Source organism: Episyrphus balteatus, chromosome 1 (genome assembly GCF_945859705.1).
Source record: "Episyrphus balteatus chromosome 1, idEpiBalt1.1, whole genome shotgun sequence".
NCBI lineage: Eukaryota > Metazoa > Arthropoda > Insecta > Diptera > Syrphidae > Episyrphus > Episyrphus balteatus.
Genome location: NC_079134.1, coordinates 55,991,794 through 56,003,225, shown reverse-complemented (window position 1 = coordinate 56,003,225; position 11,432 = coordinate 55,991,794).

The following is an 11,432-nucleotide window of genomic DNA, read 5'->3' as shown; positions in this document are numbered from 1 at the left end:
TACATTAATTGCTCCTCATCTGACAATGTTCTAGTCTCAAGACTATCTATTTAAAAAAAAAACATAAATTATTTTTTTGTTATACTATCTGTTTATTTATTTATTTATTCTTTTATGCTTTTATTTATTTATTATTTATTTATTTATTTATTTATTTATTTATTTATTTATTTATTTATTTATTTATTTATTTATTTATTTATTTATTTATTTATTTATTTATTTATTTATTTATTTATTTATTTATTTATTTATTTATTTATTTATTTATTTATTTATTTATTTATTTATTTATTTATTTATTTATTTATTTATTTATTTATTTATTTATTTATTTATTTATTTATTTATTTATTTATTTATTTATTTATTTATTTATTTATTTATTTATTTATTTATTTATTTATTTATTTATTTATTTATTTATTTATTTATTTATTTATTTATTTATTTATTTATTTATTTATTTATTTATTTATTTATTTATTTATTTATTTATTTATTTATTTATTTATTTATTTATTTATTTATTTATTTATTTATTTATTTATTTATTTATTTATTTATTTATTTATTTATTTATTTATTTATTTATTTATTTATTTATTTATTTATTTATTTATTTATTTATTTATTTATTTATTTATTTATTTATTTATTTATTTATTTATTTATTTATTTATTTATTTATTTATTTATTTATTTATTTATTTATTTATTTATTTATTTATTTATTTATTTATTTATTTATTTATTTATTTATTTATTTATTTATTTATTTATTTATTTATTTATTTATTTATTTATTTATTTATTTATTTATTTATTTATTTATTTATTTATTTATTTATTTATTTATTTATTTATTTATTTATTTATTTATTTATTTATTTATTTATTTATTTATTTATTTATTTATTTATTTATTTATTTATTTATTTATTTATTTATTTATTTATTTATTTATTTATTTATTTATTTATTTATTTATTTATTTATTTATTTATTTATTTATTTATTTATTTATTTATTTATTTATTTATTTATTTATTTATTTATTTATTTATTTATTTATTTATTTATTTATTTATTTATTTATTTATTTATTTATTTATTTATTTATTTATTTATTTATTTATTTATTTATTTATTTATTTATTTATTTATTTATTTATTTATTTATTTATTTATTTATTTATTTATTTATTTATTTATTTATTTATTTATTTATTTATTTATTTATTTATTTATTTATTTATTTATTTATTTATTTATTTATTTATTTATTTATTTATTTATTTATTTATTTATTTATTTATTTATTTATTTATTTATTTATTTATTTATTTATTTATTTATTTATTTATTTATTTATTTATTTATTTATTTATTTATTTATTTATTTATTTATTTATTTATTTATTTATTTATTTATTTATTTATTTATTTATTTATTTATTTATTTATTTATTTATTTATTTATTTATTTATTTATTTATTTATTTATTTATTTATTTATTTATTTATTTATTTATTTATTTATTTATTTATTTATTTATTTATTTATTTATTTATTTATTTATTTATTTATTTATTTATTTATTTATTTATTTATTTATTTATTTATTTATTTATTTATTTATTTATTTATTTATTTATTTATTTATTTATTTATTTATTTATTTATTTATTTATTTATTTATTTATTTATTTATTTATTTATTTATTTATTTATTTATTTATTTATTTATTTATTTATTTATTTATTTATTTATTTATTTATTTATTTATTTATTTATTTATTTATTTATTTATTTATTTATTTATTTATTTATTTATTTATTTATTTATTTATTTATTTATTTATTTATTTATTTATTTATTTATTTATTTATTTATTTATTTATTTATTTATTTATTTATTTATTTATTTATTTATTTATTTATTTATTTATTTATTTATTTATTTATTTATTTATTTATTTATTTATTTATTTATTTATTTATTTATTTATTTATTTATTTATTTATTTATTTATTTATTTATTTATTTATTTATTTATTTATTTATTTATTTATTTATTTATTTATTTATTTATTTATTTATTTATTTATTTATTTATTTATTTATTTATTTATTTATTTATTTATTTATTTATTTATTTATTTATTTATTTATTTATTTATTTATTTATTTATTTATTTATTTATTTATTTATTTATTTATTTATTTATTTATTTATTTATTTATTTATTTATTTATTTATTTATTTATTTATTTATTTATTTATTTATTTATTTATTTATTTATTTATTTATTTATTTATTTATTTATTTATTTATTTATTTATTTATTTATTTATTTATTTATTTATTTATTTATTTATTTATTTATTTATTTATTTATTTATTTATTTATTTATTTATTTATTTATTTATTTATTTATTTATTTATTTATTTATTTATTTATTTATTTATTTATTTATTTATTTATTTATTTATTTATTTATTTATTTATTTATTTATTTATTTATTTATTTATTTATTTATTTATTTATTTATTTATTTATTTATTTATTTATTTATTTATTTATTTATTTATTTATTTATTTATTTATTTATTTATTTATTTATTTATTTATTTATTTATTTATTTATTTATTTATTTATTTATTTATTTATTTATTTATTTATTTATTTATTTATTTATTTATTTATTTATTTATTTATTTATTTATTTATTTATTTATTTATTTATTTATTTATTTATTTATTTATTTATTTATTTATTTATTTATTTATTTATTTATTTATTTATTTATTTATTTATTTATTTATTTATTTATTTATTTATTTATTTATTTATTTATTTATTTATTTATTTATTTATTTATTTATTTATTTATTTATTTATTTATTTATTTATTTATTTATTTATTTATTTATTTATTTATTTATTTATTTATTTATTTATTTATTTATTTATTTATTTATTTATTTATTTATTTATTTATTTATTGGTTTAATTATTAATTATAACTAGCCGACCCGCCCGTTGCATAGCGCTTCGCTGCTATGGTTATGAGTGGAATTAAATAGTGTTTTATGTATAGTGCTTTATGTATATAGTTGAATGTTGGTTAGATTGTTTGTATGTTTGTTTGATTGTTTGATTGTGTGTTTGATTGTTTGTTTGATTGTTTGTTTGATTGTTTGTTTGATTGTTTGTTTGATTGTTTGTTTGATTGTTTGTTTGATTGTTTTTTTGATTGTTTGTTTGTATTGTTTGTTTTATGGAAATTATCTTATTTTGATATAATCATGCAATAATAAATTGAATAAAAACAAAAAATAATTTTGGCCATGTTTTTGGGAAAATTTACCTGTGTGTGACGGTTCAATCTTATTTCCAAGTTGCCTACAAGAAAAGTTAGAATTTTTTAAAGTCAACCATGTCGAATTTCCAGACTGAGATTACGGTACTTCCTACACTGGTGACTGTTCATGATCAACAGATCTCCACTGGTGTTTTGAGGTTTTTCGCAAGTTTCTTGATTTAACATTGTGTAGCTTGTAGTGAATGTACCGCTAAGTGTGATATACCAAATGAAAGGTAATTGTATCAAGATGCTCATAAAAGTTTAATAAAATTTTGAATTCCAACATTTTATTTTACCGTTATCTCAAAATTGTGTGTACGAAATTGATTGAAATTTGGTACATATATAGTCCTATCAATAGTCTATCAACCCTGCAAATTTCATTCATTTATAAGTTAAACAAAAAAAGATAAAAATAAAAAACGGTTAAAAACGGGAAAAAATGACCAAAAAACTTGGCTCCAAAAAACTTCTTCATCCCGATTTTGATGGAAAATTTCATTTTAGAAATCCAATTTTTTGCACATATACTCACACATACTCCACCTATACACCCTATAAGTTTCAGATTTTTTGAACTCCCGAAAATATTTTTAAAAATAAAATAAAGTTCAATTTAAAGGTGCAAAAAATAGGTGTTTTTCAAAACTCTCTATCTCAAAAACCAGTTACTTAAAGAAAAAATCCCAACACACGTCTCGACTATTTTTTCATTACCTATCTATTGGTATACTCAGAATTCCCCAGAAAAATTTCCCTCTCTCGTAATGACCCCTTTCTCAACTTACCCCAATTTGATAAGGTTTTCAAAACCTAACGATTTCTTATAGTTTTAAATTTTTAAAAATTTTTTACCAAAGGTCCATTAACATAAAAAATGATTATCTATCTATTGCAAAAAAAATCAACTCTCTACAACAATGCATTTAGATTTTAGATAATTTTTTCAATTTGCCATTTTGCCCCTTTTTACCCTATTTAATTTGCGATTTGAGTAAAAACCTTTCTTAGTGCAAACCGCTTCACCTATACATATCATATACCGTTGAGTTTGAAAATTTTTATTTTTTTCCCATATAGAGCCAGTGATTATGTGAATGGTCAGAAAGGTAAAAATCAACGCATTTATAATATAGTAGTATTAACTTATTTAATTGTTTATTTATATATTTTTTGCTTATGCTTTCGATTATTTATTTATTTTGTTAACTATTTATAAATTAATTTTTGTTTGTTAATTCTTTTGTACATCATTTTGTTAAAAAATTGCTTGAGACTGATAAATGTTATATTATTGTTTTATATTTATATCGAAAAGAAAAATGTAAAAAATTCTTGAAAAGGACATTGTGAGGTTTTTTTTAACAACACCCCCTCTTCACCCACCTAATATGTGGTATTTTCTATTTTCTTTTTTTTCTCATATTTAATGAAGGTTTTTTACTGCAGCTTTTCCTTCAAAACATTTTGTATAAAAAACGTATTTATTGTTAGATTCTAAGAACTTGGCAGTAGTAAGGTAGATTATAACCAATCTCTGTAAATTGTGCAATATTAATTTAAGAAAACTGTAATTTTGCTGCAAAGAATAAATATATATATATATATATGAAATATATAATAATAATTATTAATTTTGTTATGAAGGTTTAAAAAAATAATTAGTTTAGACGCAACTCGGAAATACATGATAGTTGAGGCGCAACCCTATGTAGTTAATCTATCTTCCGATACTCCTATAGTTGCAGAGTAATCTGCGGTGTCACCTCTTGCTGTAATTATTCAATGGTTTTGACGAAAGAAGTTTTTTTTAAATTGCAGTGGCCATTTTAGCTTTATTCAACGTATTCCGCGCATGTTTATTGATTTTAAACTTGTTTTGGTAGTAAATACTTAGTTATTTGGTTTCTTTTTTCAATGGAACTATATCTTGTTTTCAATACGCAAGGATAACTCCTTGCTTTCTTTTACAGCTTTTCGGTGTCCTTTTTCATATGAATTTCTGAAACAGGTGAGTTCACATTTATATTCAAGCCCCAAGACTTAAAATATGTGATCAAAGTAGGCAAAGCGTTTTGAATTCATTCTAATGCAATGTTCGGTCTAACAGCAGCAGCTATTAGTTTTGTGTCACCTGCGTACAAAAGAGCCTCAGGTTCGGATTCTGAGTTGCAAAACGGCATATCATGTACAAATACATTAAAAAGTTTTGGTCCAAGTACTGTTCCCTGAGCAACTCCCAAAAGAATTTGAAAATGTTCTGAGAGCTCCTACCCAATGACAATGGATGCGGTTCTTGAATCGACAAAATTTATTCATCAATCTTATGAGAGACACCGGAAAGTTCAAACTTATTAATCCAATACGGTGTCACTTTTTCACACGGTGTCCTCATTTAAGTCTGAATGTTTAAAAAATAATAGACGAATCGTTAATGTTTCATAAATTAATTTACCAACAAGTCCTGCCACGTAAAAACAAAAAATAAAGAGGTTTCTTAGTAAAAAGTAGTTTTGTTTTTTTTTTATTAATTTCTCGAAAATAACAAGATATTTTAGGATCCGGATCTAGTTTTTCGTATATATATAATTTGACTGAGATCACTTTTCTCTTTTCATTTAATGGATCTATAGAATTATCGCTGTCCTAAATACAGCTTCTATTTTCATAAGATGTCAAAACTTTCACAATTACAGATGATATGCTCATATCCGTATCCGTAGTACATAATGTATGCTTCAGTGCCGGTTTTAGTACTACCAGCGCCACTGGGCAAGATTTCACAAAGCGCCCTCTCCTAAAGTAAAACTTTCATTATCAAATCATTTTTAAAATAACAAAATAAAACAAATATTTACCCAATATCTACCTAATATTTACTACTCGATATTTACTATTAATGTATTTATGGAACAATGTTTAGTTTATTAAAATGTTAGTTTAACTAAAAAAAAAATATTCATGCTTGTTGGAAAGCTTATTTTTAGGTATATCCGACTTTTTTTTTCTAAACACTTCTGAAGTTAGTTCCAGTTTTCAGTACAATTGAATCTATTTAAACAATACATATTTTTATTTTTGCCAATATTTTCCAAATTTATGATTGTCTTGTCGTCACTTATGACATCATATTACAAGCTGTACAAAATTCAACAATTGTACATGTACACTTCTCAATAATTTAAACTAAACGAACGATATAATTGAAAAAAGTATGGCTAAAAATAATGGCACCTTTCGATGAAATTTTAAGTGAACATGTAGCGCCTTATTCTGCAAAGATGGTAGGGTGGAAAATAGGGGGGCATGTGTGAAAGTCAAAATATTGAACAACCGTTGGGTTGTCTTAATTTTTCACATAGAGTATCGCTAAAATTCTGGGCGCCTCCTAATTCGTCCTCCAAAAAGAATCTGTAGTAAGACACGCGCTTTTGCAGAAGTCAAATAAATTGAACTAAGATTGGAGCCACCTTCGTCTTCAATAAGAGTAGGACCGAAAGAAGGGACGCTTTTCTTCAAGAGCTAATAATAGGGGACACTTTTTCAAAAATAAAATATATTGAATTTAGACTAGTCTTTCACAAGAAGATGATTCGGGCCGCTGTCAGCGCCTCTTAGCGACGGCCAGGGGCGTACACTCCCTTGGGGCAAGCGGGGCGACGCCCCGAGCCCCCGACCGACCTTAGGGCCCCCACTGAAGACAATGCAGAGAAGGAAACTGTTAGCATAAATTGAGTTACGAAGTAAATTAAAATGAGTTTGAATCACTTCGGATACAAGGGAGACAAATTATGTCATTCAGTGTAATGTATAATGTAGCCACATAATATATATTGATTTGATAAAAAGGTTACCCCAGGGGCTCCAAAAGGAAATAAACTGCTTTTTTAAAAGAAAAATTATAATTTTATCTTAGGGCCCCAAAAAATATTACTTGAAAAATCTTTGCAACCACAAATAATACATTAGGGGCCCCAAAAAAGCAAAAAACAACTTCAAGCCAGGGCCCTGCAGGGACCCCAAATGCCTTTACTTCAGTACTTAAAAAAAAATTAAGTTAAAAAAAATTGTTTTTTTTTGCCCCAACATAAATACATCAGGGCACAAAACTAAATGCACAAACGGAATGACACCGAATATTACATCAGATTATATTATATTTTAGGGGCCTCTAAGCACTTAATTTTGATAATTTTGAGGCCCCAAAAATTATTTTTCAGGGGCCCCAAAAGAAATAAACTATGTTTGATGATGGAAAATCAAATGTGTACACATTACTTTAGAACAGAGACCCCAAGAACTATCAATTCTAAGATTTTAGGGGTCTCTTAATATTTAATTTTAGTTTTTCAGGGGCCCCAAAATAAAAAAAAATATGTCTGATGATGGAAACTCAAATATGTATTTATTACTTCAGAACAGAGGCCCCAAGAACTATCAATTCTAAGCTTAAAAAATTTTTATTTTAGGGGCCGCTAAATATTTAATTTTGAGGGCCCCAAAATGAATTTTTCAGGAGCCCAACAATAAAAAAAATTATGTTTGATGATGGAAAATCAAATATGTACATGTACATGTACATTAGGGCGTTCGTTATTTTTGAATCAAGTTCCTAAGTGGAAAAACTGTTTCTAAATAATAAAAAAAAATCCTCTAGTTTTTTCAGATTTTTATTTTGACACTAGATGGCGCCCCAAGAGGGTTAAAGTTTTTCAACATTTGAAATAGGTATGGTATAGGTATTTTTTTAGATATAGATTTCAATCAAAATTTTTTGATGAGGTCCTTGTCTACGTTAAACAAAAAGGTATAGATAATTTTTCTAGGACCAGGGGTTTAGTCAGGGCATGCATGGCTTTGTTGGATTTTATTTAATTTTTCATGCTACTCATTTGCTTGTTTAAATAAAACATAAAACATACAAAAAAGCCATGCATGAACTGACTTAACCCCTGGTCCTAGAAAAATGATATATACCTTTTTAAAAACGTTGTTTAACGTAGACAAGGACCTCATCAAAAAATTTTGATTGAAGTCTGTATCTAAAAAAAATACCTATACCATACCTATTTCAAATGTTAAAAAACTTTAACCCTCTTGGGGCGCCATCTAATGTCAAAATAAAAATCTGAAAAAATTAGAGGATTTTTTTTTATTATTTAGAAAAAGTTTTTCCACTTAGGAACTTGATTCCCGAAAAAAAAAACCTAAATAACGAACGCCCTAATGTACATATTACTTCAGAACAGAGGCCCCAAGAACTATCAATTCTAAGCTAAAAAAAAAATATTATAGGGGTCTCTAAATATATCATTTTAGGCAAAGTGCATTACGAACATATTAAAACATTAAAATAAACCTAAAAATGTATAAGCCATACAAAAAAAAATGTATGGCGTATACGTACTTTTTTTTGTATCAAACGGGCCCCCAAATATGAAAGGGGCCCCAAAATTTAGTCTTGCCCCGGGGCCCCGACGAGTCAACGTACGCCACTGGTGATGGCTTATGCTACTCCCCTAAACCCGGACCTGGCATGCTTGTATTGGTTTTGTTTACCCATTAAGGTATTCAAAAAACAATCATGGCAAATTAAATTCTCGATAATGTTTATTGTATGCGAACATGTGTGCGTATATTTTATTGAATTATTGTGCTTCTCCAAAGAGAATGGGTCTGCGTCTCCGCGAATGAGAGTACAATTTTATTTGCAAAACTTAATCAGTCTGTCGATGCGCTGTAAATATATCCAAGATTGCCATTCGATATTAGAACTTGAAAAGTAAAAGAACAGATATGAGGGTTTCTTTTATTGAGCCTTCGGCGCAAGCGCCGTGAATAAATTATGCTTCGTTATTTCCTGTTCATCTTTGGTTTCTGTTTGTTTTGATTTGATCGATGCGATTCTTCAGCAACTGCAGGGTTTGAAGAATAATTCATAAATTTCAATTATCAATTTTAAATTAGTTTCGGTTCATGTATTACGCAAAACGTTTTCTTTAAAGTACCTATACAACAGCAAGGAAAAATGCTTAGCCGGTCTGGCTTTACTGACACATAGATGTAATTATTTATTTAATCAATGGGATAAACAAGGCTACATTATTGGTTTCTGCAATCGAGGAAGGCAGGTATCTACTCTCCTCTCATGATTGTTTGTACTTGTACACTTGTACCTTTTGCACTGAGGCCAGTGTTTTCGTTTTACACTGAATCCAGTATTGCCAATAAAATATTTTAAGAAAAAGGAAAATTCCCATATTAGTGTAAAAAAAACAGAATCAATTAAAATAAGATACAATTGCCCATGTACGTACTGCATTTTTTCACATGTCGATAGTAAATTTAGTTGTTTCGTGAAATTTGAGTTTTTTTTAATTACTGTGCATTTAGGCAATAATATTTTTTTTAAACAATTTTTACTATATGCCTGGAAGACGTAAGGTATAAAGGGATGTCGCACGCCACTCTAGAAGAAATGAAAAGATAGGACAGAATTTTTGTAAGTAGGTACAGTGAATTGAAAATAAGATGATTATTATTTAATATAGTCCCACGGATGGCCTCCAAGCTGGAGGATAAATACAAAAAATGCTGCCTTAGGTAGGGCTCCAGCATTGAATAATTACAAATAGAAGTGACACCGTAGATTACTCATGCGAACATAATGTACCGGAAGATAGATGAACTACATAACTACATAGGGTTGCGCCTCAACTATCATGTATTTTCGAGTTGAGTCTAAACCAATAATTTTTTTAAACCTTCATAAAAAAATTAATAAAATTATCATTATATAATTCAAAGAGCTTATATTGATGTAAGTTTTCGTATATTGTAAAGTCATATTAGTCTAGCAAACAAGGTCGATGCCTTTTACTCCTGCTGGCCTAGGTGCGAATACCGGTAAATATTTGAATTGTTTTTTTTTTTTTTGCGGAGATTTTTTTTTGACAAATTTAATTAATGTTTATTCTAGAATTGTAAAAAAAAATAAAACAAACTCAATTTCCCTTCGGATTCGAACCTAAGCAGGTAAACTTAACAGACATTCACCTGATCCTCTAGGATATCTCCACTTTTTGAAACAGGAAAACTATATATAAGCTGTTTAGGATTTGATTTTGGGTTGCTGGATTTGCTTTTGGATTGTTGGATTTGCTTTTGGATTGTTGGATTTGCTTTTCTTATTTTTTGTAATTCAACGCACGATACTAGCGACAGTGATAAAACAGCGGAAGTTTCCCTAGGTGTCCACTTCTATTTGTAATTATTCAATGGCTCCAGGCTAGCAGTTAAGCACTACTGCACTATTTATACATACCATGGCGAGCAAAATGTAGCAGCGCATCGAAAAGTATTTTAAATAAAGCATTAAACATAAAAAGAGCTTTGATTTTGGAAATTTTTTTAAGTAAAACAAGCTTCTCAGTCGGTATTTAAATTGTAGGGCCGATGGATGATCGTAAAGACCTCCTTTAGCTCGCATCACTCCAAAAACATTTCTAATGGGTCTTGGTTTAAGCGGTATGTCAGTAAATACTTTGCTTTATATCGCAGCTTTAATTCCTCAAACAAAAGTTTTAAGGCATTAATATTGCTTAAAATTTCTTTCTGAAATGGAAGAAGAGATTTGTGTTTTCCTTTGCGCATTTTTCTTGTTGTATCTTCCATTTTAGCAAGGATAATGTTTTGTTGTTCAAACTCCAATCCATATGCCTCCATTCTATCGCGAAAGTCTTTTCTTGGAACCCTGGTATTAAACAAATCGAACCAGTCATTTACCCATTGAAATGAGAAGTATATACTTTAAATTTTGTTCTTACCATAATAAAATTGTGCACCAAATTTTGGTAAACATACCTCCTTCAATAGTTGTGATAACTCGTACCAATATTTTGAAGTTGCTTTTCCCACTGATCCAATTCTAAGTAGAGCACTATGGTTTGTATGCGAAAATAGCTGGGTAGCATATTTTACTTTCTGCCTTTTACCGCGTTATACTGAAAGATGTGTAGGAGTCAACCGACTAGCAATTTTAAGGTCGGAAT